This window comes from Elephantulus edwardii, unplaced genomic scaffold (genome assembly GCF_000299155.1).
Source record: "Elephantulus edwardii isolate Elephantulus edwardi_28Jun2011 unplaced genomic scaffold, EleEdw1.0 scaffold00040, whole genome shotgun sequence".
Classification (NCBI taxonomy): Eukaryota; Metazoa; Chordata; class Mammalia; order Macroscelidea; family Macroscelididae; genus Elephantulus; species Elephantulus edwardii.
In genome coordinates, this window is record NW_006399790.1 from 19,893,498 (window position 1) to 19,915,384 (window position 21,887).

The 21,887-nt window shown below is 38.9% G+C and overlaps 1 pseudogene; it reads left to right on the forward strand.

The window, feature by feature from the left end:
- LOC102850407 overlaps positions 1 to 11,718 on the forward strand; it is a 28,120-nt pseudogene extending 16,402 nt beyond the window's left edge.
- Positions 11,719 to 21,887: the final 10,169 nt, after the last annotated feature.

Below are 21,887 nucleotides of genomic sequence, written 5' to 3' on the forward strand. Positions count from 1 at the left end.
AGCAACCTGAAAAGATAGGGTAATAGTATGCATAGTTAGTTCAATGGTGATTAATTTTCTAAAACATAATGGGAATGGTTGTATGAAACAATATGAATGAATAATAGTGTGAAATACGTGTATACAAACTTTGTAAGCAAACCAATAAAAAATATTTATTTTAAAAAAAGAAAAACTGTCTAGAGAGACATGCTTATTACAGTAGGCATTTCTTTAGTAAAACCACAGGTTTATAAATTACATTATAACATGTACATTGTTCCTTTTCATGGACAGAGTAAATAACACAGGCAGGATACACTATCATCTCCATTAATCATTAAGAAATTTGAGATTCAAAGTGGTAAGGTGATTCCATCTGGTTAGTTATTGACTTTAAGGATTGGTAGAAGGACAAGGAAAATGTAATAGAAGAAAAAGGACCTGGAAAGATGCTGATCACTAGGGAACAGGCCAAGGTGGGGCCCCATAGCAGGGCCTTGAACAGCTCAAAAGCAGAGTACCCCAACAACTTTGGCTCAGGCAGAGGTACAGGTGGATGTATGGGCAAACACAAACTTCCTCCTGCACAGCTTTGCAGAGGCTGTCGCTGTCAGTGCCCTTAGATTAGGCATTTCATGGTTCAAGGACCTTCCCTAATACACAACATGCCCACAGCACTGGAGCTGCCAGTGTTCAAAAATGAATAATACAAATACACTGCACTGAGAATTAAACCTGGGTTCTTGCCTTGGCTCTACTAATTACTGGCTGCACCACAATTCTTTTCTTTTCTATCCCTTTGAATACTGACAAAAGGGGAATAGCTATCAGGAATTGAAAAGACCATGGTTACTTGGGACAAGACGACTACAGTTTCTTTCAAGATTTGATAAAAGCATTCGCTATATGCCAGACACTAATCTAGTCTCCGAGGACATAGAGATGAACATAACAGGAAAGACTCTTGCTCACACAGAACTTGCATTCTCTTGTCAAGAGAAAGATGATAATCAAACAAAACAAATAATATAAATGACTTTTTATAGTTACAGGTTTTGATTTCTAAGTGCATAAACCTTGGGCAAAGGAATTATCTTTTCTGTGCCTCAATCTTTGTTGTTGTATGTACTGTCAAGTTAGAACAGACTCATGGTGACTCTCCAATTGAGTTTTCAGAGGCAGTAACTTGCTCAAAAGGAGATTGCCCATCCTTCTCTTGTTAGAGAATCTCTACACATTTAAAATAATGTTAACATCTTATGCCAAGTCTACTCACAAGATTTGCTGTAAGGCTCAAATAAAAGAATAAACTGAGAAGCTCATTGCAAAGTACAAAGTGTTTAGATACAATCTTCAGCAGAGAGAAATTTTTTTTTTAAAAAAATCTGGCCACTTCATTTCTGTAAGCAAGCAAAGAAATTGAGCATGTCATTCATTCTGTTGTTTCCAAAATATAAAGGGGCATACAAAAGCAGATCAATCCACTACAGGTCAAAATGTTCTATTCAGTGGATAAGTAGAAATGAGAGTTAAGAAGGAAAAGAATCAAGAGTGAAACTGGATCGGAGAAAATTCACATTTCACATATTTGAGCTTTATTGCTGAAATTGATAGTATGTGCAAAAGTGAAAATTGAAACAATATCACTGAGTGGTCGCAAAGCTGTAACTACAACAAAGGCCAAAGCCCTTTGATTTCTTTAAATCAAACTTATCTTATGCAGACACACAAAACTGAGTGTCCCCTACCAGGTTAGGAAGAAGAGAGCTGAACATGATAAGGGATATAAAGAAATCTGCATGCACAGAAAGAGTCTGGCATCATAGGCTTCAAAGCACAGCTGTAACCCACCGTTGAGGAGTGCTAGGAAGGAAAGGGAGCCCCAGGAACAAACTTGGACCTACTCTACTGGGAAAACACTGGCAAGCAGCTCAGGAAATTTGCCAGGAAATAATTTATTAGATGTTAACACAGCATTTCAAGACCAGGAACTGTAGCTTATCCATTCTGATCTTTCTCCTGGACCAATAGGAACCCTCACAGTACTTCCAGAGTCATTGTTTTATAAATTATTCAAAGTTCCATTGAACACAATTGTTGCCATATGGCCAAATTTTGTTAGATTGATGGAAAAATGTGGAAATGGTTACTGGTGATGGTTGCACAATCATCTTTGAAATGATGATAAACATAGTGCTTATTGAACTTTAAATAATGCTGAAATGGTAAGTGTTTTGTCACATAAATATCACATTTTTTAAAAAGAACAAGCAAAACAACAAAAAATATGATAATGTAAAGTGTTGTCTGTCCCAGGGCTGCTTTCACAATCAAAAAATTTCCTAAGATTAGATATACTCAACCACCACAGTAATGATTAAACAGTAGAAATACATCAAATCAGCCCCAAGGAACACATATGAAAAGGCAGAGGTTATATTTCCTCGTTTTCCATAGTAACTCATGTTTTACTTAAAGCCAGTCTCAATAAACAGTAATTTTAATAACTGCTAGTTTTAAGATAACAATATTTGTGTCATTATTATCTTCTAGGAACTTTAGAATTACATACCTAACATCTTATTCAGAAGTCTGTGATTTGTTCTCTGGCAATCTCAGAAGGAGTTTCTCCATTACTATTTCTGAAGTGGCCATCTGGCACTGAGAAGGCATTTCTAAGTAGATTTATGGCTCTTGAACTCGGTTGATTCATCCAGCTGATTACAATTTTGTGTTATGCAAGATTGGATGCCTTAGGGCCCTGTTGGCCCACGGGTTTCTAATTGGCATCTGCTGAGATTGACATTCTATTACCTGCTGGAGCACATGTGTCTGAATAACCTTGATGTGTTGACATAAACTGACAATCAGGACTGGCTATGGCATTTGGACACATGGAAAAGATGCAGTGCTTGGGTTTTTGTTCTGAAGCCATACAAAAGCATCAGGAAGCTCAGATGGGCATTATCTTCATCCTCACCCCATATTTGAACATCTCAGCAAAATATTCTAACAACCAAGGAAAACATAATTTTGTAGCATTATAAAACAAAAATCTAACTTTTATTTCTTTGTAACAACATAAGCATCACACATTTCAATTTATAATTAAAATCAGAAAAAAAAGGTAAACTATGTACCATGTCATGGAAAATCTACCATAACAGCTTCGGCACAAGTGTGTTCAGGAAAGAGAACAATCTCTGGTCTGAGTTGATTTGCAGCCGAGTTGGCAAACACTCCATTGCTATTAAGTGGATTCTGACTCCAAGTGTGCCCATATATATATAGAAGAGAACTTCCCCTTGAGTTTCCAAGGCTTTACATTCTTACAGAAGCAGAAAGACTACCATGGAGTCGTGAGTGGATATGAACTGCTGAGCTTACAGTTGATATCCAAGCACTTTAATCACTGCATCATCAGGTGTCCTTTTCTTTAGCTGGCCAAAGGGACATTTATTGAGCACTTATGACACATGAAGAAATAAATGTCTGAGCCCTTAGCCTTGAGTTGTTTATAAACTATTCTGAAAGACATAATATGCACAAATAAACCTGCATTAAAGTCACTCAGCAAAAAGGATAGGGTGACCTAGCCACAATATTCTCCTGTCCCCAATCAAGTAATGTGCCTTGCCTAATGGATAACTAAGTATGCCTTGTACAGTTAAGGGAGAAACAAACAAAAAAGACTGATTAAACATGAAATTGGAATAAACTGTTCCCATCTCAGATTCAATTTTCAAACTTTTTTCCACTTTCTTTCTCAAGATACCCAGTATGAAGTGATAGGAACATTGGCTGTCAATAGGAACTGAAATATCTACCATTAGTAGATAAAATTGGAAGCAGGAGTGGCATCTACTTCTTAAACCACATGCCTCTGGAAACTCTATGAACTTGGAGAAACAACAATAGTTATAGAAAGGCTTCAGATCTTTTGTTCGTAGGGTCGCTATGAGTCATGCTTGACTCAACAACAATCAATAACAACAAACAACAGAAGATAACAAACAATAATTCTCATCTTCTGGTTAAAGGGTATAAAGGAATATTTTTGAGGAGAGGGTATAAATTGTAATTCATAGCAAGAAATATGCACAGGAGTGATTATGGACCCTAGAAAGAGACCGTAGGATTTCCTGTCTTTGTACTGTTATTGTTAGGGGCCCTCAAGTCAGTTGATGACTCATAATAACCATATGTACAACCAAATAAAACTGCACAATCCTACATCACCCTCATAATCTCTGCTGTGCTTGAGCCCACTGTTGTAGTCACTGTGTCATTCTGTCTCCTTGAGGGTCTTTCCTTTTTGTGCTAAACTTATTTACTAAGTATTGTCTTTCAAGAGGGACTGGCCTGTCGACAACATGCTCCAAATATGAGAGCCACCATTCTCACTTCTAAGGAGCATTGGGTTATACTTCTTCCAAGATAGAGGTGTTCCTTCTATGATTGCCCATGGTATTCAGGATACTTGCTAACACAATTGCTTCAATTAATCTCTCTTTCTTATCCATTGTCCAAATTTCACATGCATATGAGGCCATAGAGAGTACTATAGTTAAACATTGTTGTTGCTTTTGTTGTGTGCCATGGAGTTGTACGCAATCCATAGCTGACACTCTAGCTGGTTTTCAGAGGCAGTAAACCACATGGGAGGAGACTGTGTATACTTCTGTGGAGCAGTTGGTGGATTTGAAATGTGTGCCTTTGGGATTACTGTGTAGCTTCTTACCACTAGGCCACAAGAGATCCTTAACTATAACTTCCAAAAAGCTATAACTAGTTCTAAATCTGGTTAAAATGTATTAAATTTTAAGAAAAATAATAAAAATTTAACTAGTTAAAAATCTATTGATCTAGTTAAGTTGTTGTTAGGTGCCAGTGAGTCACTTGTGATTCACAGCAACCCTAATGTATGGCTCCTGCCATATCCTGTGCCAATCTCATAATCTCTAACAGATCTAATCCCATTTCTCCAGTCACTGAGTCAATGCGTCTCATCCTGGGTCTTCCTCTCCAGCGCTCTCCCTCTACCATTCTGAGCATTTTGTCCTTTTCCAAAGACTGGTATCTCCTGGCCATGTGCCTAAAGTATGTAAGATAGAGCTTCAAAATCCTTGTCTTCAGGGAAGCTTGGTTTCACTCTCTTCAAGACAGACTTTTATGTTCTCTTGACAATCCATGATATGTTCAAGACTCTTCTCCACCACCACAAGTAAAAGGCATCAATCCTTTTTCTATCATCCTTAGTTATCATCTGACTCTCTGATGCATAGCAAGTAATTGCAAAGATCACAACCTGTATCAGGTGCACCTTAGTCTCCAGACTGACCTCATTGCTCTTCAGTACTCTAGAGAGGTCCCTGAAAGAATTTCCCAATGCAATTCCTCTTTTTATTTCCTGAGTGCTGCAAGAGTGATCTATAATGATAACTAGTTGTAAATCTTTAACTATAGTCAAATCTGTAACTCTTAAAAAGTTAAATCTATAACTCCTATAATCAGTTAAGAGCTGCTGTTGTTAGACGCTGTTGAGTACAACCCATAATGACCCTATGAGCACAGATCTGAACCCTGTCCTAACTTGTGCCATCCTCACATTTTCTGACACACTCGAGGCCACTGGAGCAGTCATTGTGTTAATTGGTCTGGTTGAGGGTCTTCTCTTTCACTGACCCTCCACCTTTCCAAGCCTAATTCCCTCTTAAAGGAATAGTCCAAGTATTTGAAGAAAAACTTCACCATCCTAGCCTCCAAGGAGCACTCTTGCTGTACCTTCTCTAAGATATATGTTTATTTTTTTTTAAGTTTATGAGATCCTCAGTACTCTTCTCCAACAGCAAAGCTCAAAGGCATCAAGTCTTCTGTCATCCTTAGTCATTGTCCAGCTCTCAGATGCATGGCAACTGTCCAAAAATATCATGGGCTGAATCAGGTACACCTAAGTCCTCAAACTGACATCACTGCTCCTCAGTAATTTGGAGAGGTTTCTTACTGCACACTTTCCAATTGCAATACATATCCTGGTTTCCTGACTGCTAGAATCAAGGGTGTTAATTGTGGATCTAAGTAAGGTGAAGTTGACAGTTTAAATCTTTTCTCCATCTATCATGATGTTGTCTATTGATTGGTACAGTGTTAATAATCTTTGGTTTTTTGATGTTGACAGGCAATCTATATTAAAGACTGTATTCTTTGATCTTCTGCAACAAGTGCTTCAAGTCCTCCTCACTTACAGCAAGCAAGGTTGTGTTATCTGCATAATGCAGGTTATTGAGTTTACCTCCAATCTTGCTTGATGCCACATTCCTCTTCATGGAGTCCAGCTTCTTGAATAATGTTATTAGCATACAGATTGAAGAGGTGAGGAGACAGAATACAACCCTGACACTCTCCCTTCTTAATTTTAAACCATGTAGTTAATGTTCCCTTGCTCTTTGGCACAACAGCCTCTTGATAGGTTTTTAATGATCAAAATTAAGTATTCAAAGATTCCTATTCTCAGTGTTAGCTATAATTTGTTGTAATTTACACAGTCAAATGCCATTGCATAGTTTAAAAAAGTATAGACAGTCTTCTGATATTCCTTACTTCCAGTCAGGATCACTCTTACATCAGCAATGATGTCCTTTGTGCCATGCACTTCCAAATCATGCTTAAACTTTTGACAGTTCCCTGTCTATGTACTGTTCTAGTCATTTTGACAGGATCTTCGGCAGTATTTTGCTTGCATGTGATACAAATGACATTGTTTGATAATTTCTACATTCTATTGGATCACCTTTCTTGGGAATGGGAATAAATATAGATTTCTTCCAGTAATCCAGACAGTTGTCCTGCAAATTTCTTAGCATATACTGGTGAGAACATCCAGGGCTGCATTTGTTAGTTGAAACATGTCAATCACTATCCCATTGGTTCTTTTGAGGCCTCATTTTTTTGCCCTCAGTGCAACTTCAACCTTTTCCTTCTTTACTACTGACTCTTGTTCATATTTTCTGAAATTTCTCAGTGTCAGTCAAATTTTTTGGTACATTGATTGTGTATATTCCCTTCAGCTTCTTTTGATGCTTCTTGAATCATTCAATATATTGCTCTTAGCATCCTTCAGTATTGCAACACAAGGCTTAAATGTGTTTTTCAGTTCTCCCAGCTTGAGAAATGCTGAGCAAGTTCTTCCTGTTTTATTCTCCAATTCCATCTCTCTACATTCCATTATAATGCTTTGCTTTGTCTTCTCAAGTGGCCCTTTGAAATCTTTCGTTCATCTCTTTTATTTCAGCATCTTTCCCCCTTTGTTTTGGTTTCTTGATGTTCTAGTGCAATTTTCAGAGTTTCTTCTGACATCTATTTTGCTTTTTCTTTCTCCTCTGTTTTTATAATGATATATTGCCCTCTTTATGGACAATATCCTTGATGTCATCCCACAAGTCCTCTGGTATTTGATCACTATTGTTCACTGCTTCAAATCTATTCTTAAGATGATTTTTAAAATTCAGATGCAATAGATTCAAGATCATATTTTATTTTTTGTGGACTTGTTTTTATTTTCTTCAGCCTCATTTCAATCTTGTACAGTACTTGGCCTATTTTGAAATGCTGATACTGAGCTTCTCCAACAATTTCTTCCACAGATTCAGTCAATCTAATTCTTGTACAATCCATCAGGTCAGGTCCATGTGTAATGTGATTTTTTTAAAAAGGCATTTGTGATGAATAATTGAATATACAAAATTTTATCATTCTACCTCCAGCCTCATTTCTGTAACTAAGTCCATACTTTCTGATTACAATTCCTTCTTCATTGTTTCCAACTTTTGCATTCCACCACCAATTATCATTAATACATCTTGACTGCATGTTTGGTAAATTTCAGATTGCAGTAGTTAAGAGTAGGTGCACCTTATTCTTTTAAGTGACCTTCTTCCTCTTCAGCACTGTAAAGAATTTTTCAGTAAATGTACCCAATGCAATATATTACTTGATTTCTATCACTATGTCCATGAACATTGATGGTATTTCATAGCTGTTATGGCTACGCAAGTAAAATGAAATTCCTGACAACATCAACCTTTTCTTCATTCATCATGATGTTGATCCAATTATGAGGATTTTTTTTATCTTCATGATGAGGGTCAATCTACAGTCATTAGTAAGTGCTTCAAATCTTCTTCACTTTTTGCAAACAGAGTTGTTTTATCTGTATAGTCCAGGTTGTTAATGAGTCTTCCTCCTATCTTCATAAAATCTAGCTTCTTAGATTATTTCAGCATATAGAATGAGTAAGTATGGTGAAAGAATATACTTCTGACAACCACTTGTCCTGATTTTTTACCATGAGGGATCAGTCCTTGGAGAGAGACATCATGCTTGGGAGGGTGGAGGGACAGCACAAGAGAGAAAGACTCTTGATGAGATGGGTTGATTCAGTAAATGAAGTAATAGGGGGTAGGTGTGACAGAGACAATAAGATTGTTACAGGACAGAGCAGGGTTTAGGGCTGTTGTTGGCACAGGCAACTCAACAGCACATAACAACAATAACAACCCTGTTCTTCTATTCAAATGACTATTTCTTGGTCTATTCATAGGTTCCACCTCAGCACTATTCATGGCTTACTGGTAAAAGAATTGTACTATCAATTCAAAGGTTTATAGTTCAAATCTACCAGCTGCCCCATGAGAGAAAAAAGGGCAATTTCTTCCCATGCCATTTGCTGCCTCTGAAAATCCCCTGTAGGTCAGCTATGGAACAGTTCCAACTTGATGGTACATAGCAACATAAAAAATCTTTGTAATGTTATACAGAAGTTGTAATTCTCAGTCAAATGGCTTTGCATAGTCAATAAAACACAGACAAACATATTTCTGGTAGTATTTGTTTTTAGCCAAGTTCCATCTATAGTTGGCAACGGCATCCCTCATTCCACGTCATCTTCTAATTCTAGGATGGTGTTTTAAAATTTCTTCTCTTCTTTACACACCCTCTTTATTTTACTCAAAATCATGACTTTAAGTATCATCCAAACACTGATGTCTCCCAAATTATAATTACATCCAGGATATCTCTCTTGAAAATAAAATTTGTATATTTAATTGCTTCCTTAATATCTTTCATTTGGTAGTCTGATGTTGTTGTTGTTATGTGCCGTCGAGTCATTTCCGACTCATAGCGACCCTATGCACAACACCCCTAAACCCTGCTCTATCCTGCGCCAACCTCACCGCCTCTGACACACCCATCCCTATTACCCCAGTCACCAAATCAATCCATCTCATAGAGGGTCTTCCCCTCCTGCGCTGTCCCTCCACCCTCCCAAGCATGATGTCCCTCTCCAAGGACCCGTCCCTCCTGGCAGCATGTCCAAAGTATGTCAGACGAAGCCCCAGAATCCTTGCCTCCAAGGAGTAGCTTGGTTTAATCCTCTCCAAGACGAATCTGTTTGTTTTCCTGGCAGTCCATGGTACATTCAGTACCCTTCTCCAGCACCACAGCTCAAAAGCATCCACTCTCTTTCTGTCCTCCCTAGTCATTGTCCAACTCTCTGATACATAACAAGCGATTGCAAATACCATGGCCTGTATCAGGCGCACCTTAGTCTCCAGAGAGACACTGTTGCTCCTGAGTACCTTAGAGAGGTCCCTAACAGCAGACTTTCCCATTGCGATAAGCTTTTTTATTTCCTGACTGCTGGTGCCAAGAGTGTTGGCTGTGGAGCTGAGCAAACTGAAGCTGTGGTAGTCTGATAGATCTCTAAAACCTTATATACTTAGAATTGAATTCTAATGCATCCTCTCATTTGGTGCTCCTACCAACTCTCTCATCTCAGTTATGGGCAACTCCCTTCCAATTACTCCGGTCAAAACTTCAGAGTCATCAATTTTACTCCAATTTTTCTCACACATCCCACATCTACGTGGTGAAAATATCCAGCTGTCCCAGTCTTCCTAATATTTTCAAAATTCAACAACTGCTCAAAACCTCTAAAATTACTATCCTTGTCTATGCCATCATCATCTCTTACACATACTGTTATGTCTTCCTGCCTCTGTCCCACCACTTGTTGGTTCTCTTGGTGTTATTTGCTATTAAATTATATCCAATTCATATTTTGTGTAGAATATAATAAAAGGTTGCTCAGCTCTGTGTCTTCTTAATGAACACTGTTATGTTTCCGTCTATTCTTGCTACTATTGTATAATGCTGTTGAAGGTAGATCTTCCAGAAAAAAAATAGTAGACAATAGTCTGTTATGATTTACAGGGTTTCATTGACTAATATTTGGAGATAGATGGTCAGGTCTTTCTTCCTAGTTTTAGTCTGGAAGTTCCACTGAAACTTGTCAAGTTTGGATGACCCTGCTGGTATTTGAAATAGCAGTTCCAGGAGCGCTGGGCTCTCAGGGGCGGACGGGGGCTGTCCTCGCCACCTGACCACCACGCTGGCGGCGAAGGAGCGGAGCGCAGCAGCAGCTACACCCCGCACCATGGAGGGCAGGCCAGCCCCAGCCCGAGCCGTCCTCCACCACCCGCGCCGCGCGTGCCAACTCCCGCTGCTGCTCTCCGGGAGGGGCCCCCTCCCCACCTCGAAGCCCACATGAAGGACACCCGGGGCTGCGTTGGCCTCCACCCTTCCCACGCCGGCATGCTGGCGACGGGCAACCTCACGGCTTCCGCGGGGGCCCGCGAGGAGTGCGGCTCGGTGTCGGTGGTCTTTCCGATCACCATGCTCATCACCGGCTTCGTGGGCAACGCGCTGGCCATGCTGCTGGTGTCGCGGAGCTATCGGCGCCGGGAGAGCAAGCGCAAGAAGTCGTTCCTGCTGTGCATCGGCTGGCTGGCGCTCACCGACCTGGTGGGGCAGCTGCTCACCGCCCCGGTGGTGATCGTCGTGTACCTGTCCAAGCAGCCCTGGGAGCAGCTCGACCCGTCGGGCCGCCTCTGCACCTTCTTCGGCCTAACCATGACCGTCTTCGGGCTGTCCTCGCTCTTCATCGCCAGCGCCATGGCCGTCGAGCGGGCGCTGGCCATCCGGGCGCCGCACTGGTACGCCAGCCACATGAAGACGCGCGCCACCCGCGCGGTGCTGCTGGGCGTGTGGCTGGCGGGGCTCACCTTCGCCCTGCTGCCCGTGCTGGGCGTGGGCCGCTACACCGTGCAGTGGCCGGGCACCTGGTGCTTCATCAGCACTGGGGGGGCGGCCAACGGGACTAGCTCCCGGGACAACTGGGGCAGCTGTTTCTTCACCTCCACCTTCGCCTTCCTGGGGCTCTTGGCGCTGGCCATCACCTTCGCCTGCAACCTGGCCACCATCAAGGCGCTGGTGTCTCGCTGCCGGGCCAAAGCCATGGCGTCGTAGTCCAGCACCCAGTGGGGCCGCATCACGACCGTGACGGCCATCCAGCTCAGGGGGATCATGTGTGTGCTCTCAGTCGGCTGGTCACCCTTGCTGATAATGATGTTGAAAATTATCTTCAATCAGACCTCAGTTGAGCACAGCAAAAGTCTGACAGAAAAGCACAAAGAGTGCAACTTCTTCTTAATAGCTGTTCTCTTGGCTTCACTGAACCAGATCTTGGATCCCTGGGTTTATCTGCTGCTAAGAAAGATCCTTCTTTGGAAGTTCTGCCAGATCAGGTATCACAGAGACAACTATGCATCCAGTTCCACTTCCTTGCCTCACCAGTGTTCATCAACTTTGGTGTGCAGTGACCATTTAGAAAGGTAATGAAGGAACAACATTGGACTTTCCATTGCAATTCTTCCCTCCATGAGCTTGTGAATTTCTTCCCACCAGAGAAGAAGAATTTCAGTATTTGGATAGACTTGTTTTTTCACTTCTCTTTATTTTTCATTTAAATCTTTTTTGTTTGTCATCATTATCCTGAGAAGATGTACAATTAGTATCCATGCCTTTGAGTATTCAACTGACTGGTTTGACTGGACTTAAAAAGTGTACTTTAAAAGTTACTTGGCCTACAGCCAAAAAAGGATAAAATAGATGAATGGAAACTTCTAAGAATCAAATCCCTATGCACATCCAAAAACTTCTCCAACAGGGTAAAAAGAGAAGTCACAGACTGGGAAAAAAATATTTGGTAATGACATGTCTGATAAGGGACTTATATCTAGAATTTATAGAATACTCGAGCACCACAACAGGATGAAGGTAAACAAACAACCCAATTGCAAAATGGGCACAGGACATGAACAGACACTTCATCAAAGATGACAATCAGATGGTGAACAAACACATGAAGAAATGTTATAATCCCTAACTCTAAGAGAGAAGCAAATCTAACAACTATGAGATATCTCCTCACCCCAGTAAGAAAATTCAACAGAGCCGCAAATAACAACAAATGCTGGTGAGGTTGTGGAGAAACTGGAACCCTTATTCACTGTTGGTGGAAGTGTAAAATGGTGCAAACATTATGGAAGGCAGTGTGGTGCTTTCTCAAAAAGTTGCAAATAGAAATACCAGTTGACCCACTACTGGGAATATACCCTAAAGAAACCAGAACTGCCACCCAAGCAAATATATGCACACCCACGTTGATTGCCTCTTTGTTCACAATAGCAAAGAATTTGAAACAACCCAAGTGCCCATCAACAAATGAATGGATAGAGAAGCTGTGGTATATTCACACAATGGAATAGTATGCAGCACTGAGAAACAAAGAACTCATGAAACATTATACAAAATGCTTGACTGTGGAGGACATTATGCTGAGTGAAATATCTCAGTCACAAGACAAATATGTCATTCTGCCACTGTTACAAAATAGGACTGACATGGGAGTTGGGGGAAAACTAAGAAAAGAAGGGATAAATAATGTACACAGCATTGAAAGAGAAGAGGGAGAAAACTGTATAAAAGGAAAATATGATTAGAATATTATTGGCATAAGAATCCTGAATGAGAGCTGCATAGTAAAGTGGTCTGAGGGAGGTAGGGAGTATGGGGGTGGAGGGAGGGACTGTATAACAATGAAAGAACTTTTTCCCAAAGAAAAAAGCCATCTGGGTGTCAGGGGGGATAGGGAGGAAAATGTGGAACAATGAAGGATTGGAAACCCAAGTTTTCATAAATTCTTATTAAAAAATCAATTTTTAAAAAAAGAAATAGCAGTTGCAGAGTTTCTATCATCATATTTCACTTTGAGGACTAAGGTGTGTCTGATTCAGGCCATGGTCTTTCTAGTTACTTGCTATACATCTGAGAGCTGGACAATAAAAGGGATGACAGAAGAAGAATTGATGCCTTTGAGTTGTGGTATTGGAGAAGAGCACTGATATTCCATGGGAGACCAAAAGAACAAAGAAGTCTTGGAGAGGGTGCAGCCAGTGTTCTTTGGAGGCAAAGATGATGAGACTTCATCTCATATTCTTCAGGCATGTTGTTAGAAGGGGCTATTTCATGGAGATTGGAATGATGCTCAGAAGGCTGGGGAGTCTACAAAGAAAAGGATGATCCTCAACCATGTGGTCGAGTCACCACCTGGGCTGCTACAATGGGCTTTCATGTGTCAGGAAGTGAGAAGATGGCACAGAATAGGACAGGGTTCATATTTGGTCAATATGAGTCATAATTGACTTGACAACACCTAAAATTGACAACCCTCAGTAAGCCACCACAGTATGGCAGTATGGGGTAGGAGACATAACAGCTGTGAAATCCAATTAAATCATAATTAATATAATAATAATCCTCCATTTAAAACCCTCCAATAAATCTCTATCTCACAGAAAAATGGAAACATTTATAATCACCTTCAAAGAATATTCTTTCCCTTTCAGAATATCTCTGACTTCTCATATTATCCTGCACCTAGCTTTCTTCACTCTAGACTTAGAAGTCCCCTTGCTCTTCCTTGAATACATTGAGCATAATTCCACTTCTGCATATCTGAATATTTAGTTCCTTTTACCTTGGAAACTCTTAGCCCAAATAACAGCAAAATCTTTTCCCTTAACCCTTTAAGGTTTTGTTCCGATATAGTCATCAGTGAAGGCTTCCCAGACCTCAATTCCAGTTATCTCATTTATTTTTATCTAAGACACTATACCTTTTCTGTTCATTGTCTGACATCATCATCAAAATGCAAGTTAAAATAGGGCGTGGGTTGTCATTTTCTTTATTCACTGACGTATCTCCAATACCAAAATATATGCCTGGAAGTTAGAAGTACTCAATGTATGTTTGATAAATTATCTTAAGTTACTTAACCTCTATACATCAGAGTTGAATTATTTTGTAAAAGTGAAGATAACACAGCTACATACCACAGAGTTACTATGAGTTTTAAATGAGTTAATATCTGTACAGTACTTGGCAAAATACCTAGCACACACTTGTTGCTATTGTTAGGTGTCATCGAGTACAACCCATAGTGACTATGAACGATGGATCTGAACCCTGTCCTAGCTGTTGTATTCTCATACGTCCAGAAACATTAGAGTCCATTGTAGCAGTTACTGTGTCAATCCACTGGGTTCTGCATCTTTTGGCAGTCCTTAGAAAAGTTCAGCACAGCTCAGAGGCATCAATTCTTCTTTTGTCATCCTTATTCATTGTCCAGCTCTCAGATTCATAGCAAGTGATCAAAAAGGCCATGTCCTGAATTAGACAAACCTTAGTCCTCAAACTGACATCATTACTCCTCAATAACTTACAGAGGTCCCTAACTGGAGACTTGCCCAATTTAATAGGTCTCCTGATTTCATGACTAATGGTACCAAGTGTGTTAATTATGGATCCAAGCAAGGTGAAGTTGTTGACAGTTGCAATCTTTTCTCGATCCATCACGGTAATTATTATTGGTAGTTATTATGGCAAGCAGCTGTGCTGCAATCCTAAAGGCACATAGTTTGAGGCCCATGGGTTGCTCTGTGGGAGAATGGGAAATCTCTCACAATTAACTGCTTCTGAAAACCTACCAGAGGGTCAGATATGGGTTTGTTTCAGCTCTATGGTACACAACAACAATATTCTTTTAGAAGTGATCAAGGAGTATAGGAAAAAAAATAGAAAGGAAACATATAGGCCAAAAGGCTTTAAATTCAGACCTCAGGTGTCAGTGAGGTAAGACAAAGTGGGATGGGGACACAGAGTAAGTAGGACTTCTTTGCAGACTTTAGGAAAAGCGTGGGTCTCTTGTATACACAAAAAAGTATGTACAATAGATGATTTGATACAGTATGCCTTAAGGTAGCCCCAATCTGTTCTTGAGTAACTTTTTCCTTTTGAGTTTTAGCAGCAGAGCTGAAGACTTGATTATGCTGGCACCCAAGAACCAAGTAAAACAGTTTTTCTCACTCTCGATAAACCAAGAAAGAAATACAACTTATTAATTTACTATTAGAGATGGGAAAATATTTCTACAAAGAAAAGAAGCACAATTTTCAAATATCAAAAAGTTATTAGAGGCTAGGGTTAGTGAAAGGTAAAGAGTTTATAAGCATGTGAATGATAGCCTTGCTGTGGCATTCTGCTTCCCTTAAGTTCAGAGTTTATATAAAGCTTTAAATTAAGCTTTGCAGTTTTTGACAGTACTAGTTGAAATGTTGTGTATTTTCTTTCTGCCTTATTATGCTAGGAAAGGGGCCATGGGCAGTTTTCGTTCAGCACCTGAAAACATTTCTATAAAAAATTCATCAACCTTTAATTTGTTTCAGTGACACATTTAGCTTTTCAATTCCAAGGCTGCACCTGCTACAATATTGTGAAGAAAACACTTTGTAGTGATTTGCCTCTGGCTGGCTATAGAGCAATTGTGACCTGAGCTACCCATTAAGGCATTTTATCATAATTTAAAAAGGATTAGTGTTCAGAAAAAAATATACATAAGTGATGAATACATTGAAGAATCATCATGATCTGGGTGGATTTGGGTGACTAAATAGGCATGCATGAACACCAAGAGGTGCTATCTAAGATTGAAGGAAATCTAGAATTGAGAGTAGAGAAGAAATATGATGAGCATCCACTCCAACACTGAGACCACATCTTTAGTGGTGGAAGTGGCTATTGAATGTTAGGTGCCATCACATCAAGTACAACTCCTAGTGACCCTATGAACAGCTGACCTGAGCCCTGCCCTGTTTTGTGCCATCCTCACCATCTCTGACACATTAGAGCACACTGCAGATGTCACCATGACAATCAATATCTTTGGAAATCTTCCTCTCCTTCACTGATTCTTTATATTTCCAAGAATTATGTCCCTATTTGAGGAATAGCCTCACCTAGCTACATGTCCAAAGTATGATAGACAAAGCTTCGCAATCTCTGCTTCCAAGGAGCACTCGGGCTGCACTTTTACCAAGACATACCTGTTTGTTCTGTTTGACATTTTCCCAGTGCACTTCCTATTTTAACTTTACTTTAGGAAGACAACTCCAAAGACTCTCAGAAGATCTACAATAAAAATTTATGTAAAGTTGAAAAGAGCAGAATAATGAGTAGACTGTGGTAGACACTGGGATACTTTACTGAACACCTTCCTCAAAAAGAATTAGTAGAATAATTCTAGGAGATATCCTTCAGCCATTAACTCTCTTCACATATTATCTCAATTGCAGAGAGCCACCTGACCTAAAGCACATTCTTTGGGAAACAGACCACACACAATGACTGGCTGATGAGAAATATAAAGGCCTGTGCATCTTGACCTAAATCAGGAAATGTATAATGAACATTTTTAGCTTCAGATCTCCATGTATGATTAGCCAACATTACTGTAGGGTCTGCACTGTTGTTCAACTTATTTGTATCCTCACTCCTGCTTCTATACTCTACCTTCAACAGGTGTTGGTCCCACAGACACTATGAAACTTCATATCAGAATTACCATCTTAGGAAAACCAATTTGTAATACCTTGGACAGTGTTACAATAAATATCTACTGCATTCTCATTCAATGAATATCCATTAACTAATATTCATTGAGGATCGACTAAATATCAAGCATATATTCAAGGTCTGGGATTATATAATTGTAAAGGACATTTACAGTTTCTGTTCTCATGAAACTTGTATTTAAGTGAAGAAACACAAGTAATTAAAAAACAAATGAACAAGTAAACTGGCAAAGAGTGACACACACAGAGTGAGCAGGGAAGCTGGAATTTGATGGAGAACTGTTATTAAAACAATTAGTTAGGGAGCTCTGGGAGCAGTGAGTCTCAGCACAGATGAGTTGTGGCAGGGCCCACCCTCTGGAAAAAAGCAGGACAGTGGGAATTTGAGTGAGGTATTTAGGGGGGTCACTTCTGATTGCAGGACCAGGTGGGACCCATTCACTTTAAGCAGGTAGGAGTGAGACAACTGGAGCTCAACTTGGGTGGCAGACCCAGTTCTCAAGGGGAAAACCAAGGCTTTCTGGTTTTCCATTCAGTTCTCCATGTGTGTCTGCTCCCCTCCCCACTGCATGGATCTGTCTGCATGCCACCCTGTCCCCACATGTATCTGCAGGTGCACCTATACTATGTGAATCCATGTGTGTGCACCTGCCCAATTCTCTTCTGGAGCAGTGACTTCAGATCAAGAACTGGGTATCTCCTCAGGCATGAAAAACACTACAACAACAATGTAACAAAAGAAGCAGGCTAACTTACACCCTACAAAAGCCCAAAGCAAGATGTTACCCAAAAAAAGTGGCACAGTGTCAATAGATTTCCTGAAGCCAGAAAGTCTGATGGACCTTTCTAACAAAGAATTTAAAAGAATAATGACTGAATATTTTCAATGGGTGAAAGACAAACTTGAAGAATTACCAGACACTGCAAGCAAAAACCAGGAGGAGCTTAAAAAAAATCCAAAACAAGGCAGATAAAACAAAGGAGGCATTACAGGCTTTGAAAAAACAGGAAACCACAATCCAAAATATGAGGTCCAATGTTTCAGATGCTGTCAATATGATGGAGGGACTCATGAACAGAGTTGAAGAGATGGAACACAGAACCAGTGAAATAAAAGGTAGAATAGTTACCACTGATCTGCTAGAACAAAATACAGAATCAAAAAGGAAGAAATGAAAGAAAATATAAGAATAATGCGAGACACTATCGAGAGAAAGAATATGTATATAATCAGAATCCCAAACCAGGAAAAAGCAAGCAAAGGCACTGAAAAAGTTATGGAAGAATGACTAGAAGAAAACTTTCTAGGCTTAAGGAAGAATGAGGGAATACATATTCAAGAAGCTGAGCAACCATATAGAAAAACCAAAAGAAAAACAGCAAGGCATATTATAGTCAAATTTGTCAGAAACAAAGATAAGGAGAGAATTCTGAAAGCAGCGAGAGAAAAAACAGAGTAACCTATAAGGGAGAGCAGATAAGATTAATTGCCATTTTCACAGCAGAAACTGTGAGCAAGAAGACAGGGGAATGACATATTTCAAACACTCAAAGAAAACAAATGTCAACCAAGAATATTGTACCCATAAAAACTGACCATTAAATATGAGGGAGAGATCAAGATATTCCCAGAAAAACACAACCTACGGGAGTTTGTAAAAACAAGACCAGCATTGTAGGAAACACTGAGAGATGTCCTTCTTACAGAGGTGGCATGGAAAACAAGATGGATCACAGTAACTAGCAACAACACCAAAAAGAACTCAACAAAATGATAGTAATAGAACCTTGCCTCTCAATAATCACACTGAATGTGAATAGTTTAAATGCACCACTGAAGAGGAAAAAAGCAGAAGATTGAATAAAAAAAACAATATCTATGAATATGCTGTCTATAAGAGGTACACCTGAAAAATAAAAATAAAGACTAAAAATAAAAGGGTGGAAAAAAATATACCAAGCAAATGGCAACCAGAAAAAAGCAGTACAAGCTATATAAATATCTGATAAAATAGATTTCAATGCAAAAAAGGACAAGTAAGGTCACTACTTAATGCTTAAAGGGTCAAAAGAACAAAAAGACAAAATAATAATAAATATATATGCACGAAATGGAAGACCAGCAAAATACATAAAACAGACATTTAAAAAACTGAAAAATGAAATAGACAACAAAACTATAATAGTTGCAGATTTCAATACACCACTCTCAAGAAAAAATAGAATTACCAGAAAGAAACTCAACCAAGATGCTGAAGATTTAAACCACACAATAAACCAACTTGACCTCATAGATATTTATAGGCTAATAAAAAAATAACACACAGTATACCTTCTTCCCAATGTGCATGGAATGTTCTCCAGAATAGATCACATTTTAGGCCACAAGGCAAGCATCAATATATTAAAAAACATAGAAATAATACAAAGCATCTTCTCAGACCACAATGCTGCAAAACTATAAATCAATAACAAGGGGATAAAGGGGGAAAAACCCATACATTTGGAGACTGAACAACGTCTTCCTTGAACATGAATGGGTACTAGAAGAAAAAAAATAAATAAATGAAAAAGTTCCTTGAAAGAAATGACAATGAAAACGCCACTTACCAAAACCTCCAGGAAACAGCCAAAGCAGTAATCTGAGGTCAATTTATAGCAATAAGCAAACACCTAAGAAGGCAGGAAAAAAGTGACCACTGACTCTCTAACCCAACATCTCCAAAAATGGGGGGAAAAATGACAAGAAAACGTGACAACCACTAAAACAACCTGAAATTATAAAAATTAGAGCAGAAATAAATAAAATAGAAAAACAGTTTAAACCATCCACAAAACTAGGCCTTGGTTCTTCAAAAAGGTCAATTAAATCAACAAACCACTAGCAAAACTAACAAAGGAAAAGAAGTAAAAACACAAATAATCTGATTGATTAAAAGATGATATGAGTAATTGCACAACAGAACGAACTAAAATTAAAAGGCTAACAATGGAATATTATGGAAAACTATACTCAAACAAATATGAAAACTTAGAGGAAATAGACAAATACTGAGAAATTCACAACCTACTTAAACTGATGCAAATCAAAATTGAACATGTGAACATATTCATCACAAAAGAAGAAATTGAAAAGGTGATAAATCAAATAAACTTCCAGCCAAAAAAAGTTGTGACCAGATGGTTTTACAAGTGAATTTTATCAAACATTCAGAGAAGAACTGTCACCAATCCTACATAAACTATTTCAGAAAATAGAAAAAGATGGAATTCTCCTAGACTCATTCTATGAAGCAAACATATCCTTGACACCAAAGCCAGGAAAGGATACCATCAAAATAGAAAACTATAGGCCAATATCTCTTATGGACATAGATGCAAAAATACTGGATATAATTCTAGCCAAAATATCGAATGATTCATTAAAAAACCCCACCCCTAACTCATAACAAGTATGGTTCAACATAAGAAAAACAATTAATGTGATTCATCACATCAACAAAGCAAAGAACAAGAAACACATGATTCTATCAATTGATGCAGGAAAGGCCTTTGACAAAACCCAACACCCTTTCCTGATTAAAACACTCAACAAAATAGGACTAGAGAGGAATTTCTACAATATAGTAAAAAGTATTTATGAGAACCTGAAAGCCAACACTGTTCTCAATGGAGAGAGGTTAAAAACATTCCCTTTAAGAACAGGAACTAGGCAAGGATGCCCATTATCACCTCTCTTATTCAATATTGTTTTGGAAGTCTTAGCAATAGCAATAAGACAAGAGAAGGACATAAGAGGTATCCAAATTGGCAAAGAGGGGGTAAAATTACCTCTATATGCAGATGATAATATAGTATACTTAGAAAACCCTAAAGACGCAGCAAGAAAACTACTGGATATTGTTGACCAATTCAGTAAAGAGGCCGGATACAAGATCAACATTCAAAAAGCAATTGGATTCCTCTACAGTGACAGGAAGAGTACAGAACTAGAGCTATGAAAAATACCCTTCACAATAGCTAATCACAAGATTAAATACTTGGGAGCAAATCTAACCAGAAGCAAAATGGATCTATCCAAAGAAAATTACAAAACATTACTATAAGAAACAAAAATAAAAGACCTGGAGAAATAGAAGAATATACCTTCCTCATGTATAAGACTCAATACTGTGAAAATGACAATACTACCAAAGGCAATCTACAATTTCAATGCAATCCCAATACAAATACCAATTCCTTTCTTCAATGAGATGGAAAAGGCAATCTCCAATTTCATTTGGAATGGAAAGAGGCTCCAAATAAGCAAAGCACTCCTTAAAAAGAGAAACAAGGTAGGAGACATCTCACCCTCTGATTTCAAATTGAACTATACTGCCATGTTGGTCAAGACAGCATAGTACTGGTACAATGAAAGACATATAGATCCATGGAATAGAATTGAGAATCCAGAAATCAGACTAACTGATTTTTGACAAGGAAATGAAATCAGTTAAGTGGGGAAATTAAAGCCTTTTTTACAAATGGTGTTTTCAAAATTGGAAAGCTATCTGTAGAAAACTCAAGCAAGATCCACACCTCACTCCATACACAAAAACCAACTCAAACTGGATCAAGGACCTAGGACTAAAACTAAGGACTGTAAACTTCCTCAGAGCAAAGCTTGGTAGAACTCTAGAAGTCCTAACCCATAATATAAACAGTCCTCCAAGCATCCTGTAAAATCTACAACCAGGAGAGTATAAAATAGATGAATGGGACCTTCTAAGAATCAAATCCTTATGCACATCCAAAATCTTCTCCAACAGGGTAAAAAGAGAAGCCACAGACTGGGAAAAAAATATTTTATAAACACTGGAGCGTAGAGAAGCCAAAGCACAAGGAAGAATTCAAGATACTAAAGAGCTGAACAGAAGATTCCAAAAGGATGCTCAGAATGACAAAGCAAAATACTACAATGAAATGTGCGAGGAACTAGAGTCAGAAAATCAAAAGGGCCGAACTCGCTCAGCATTTCTTAAGCTCAAGGAACTG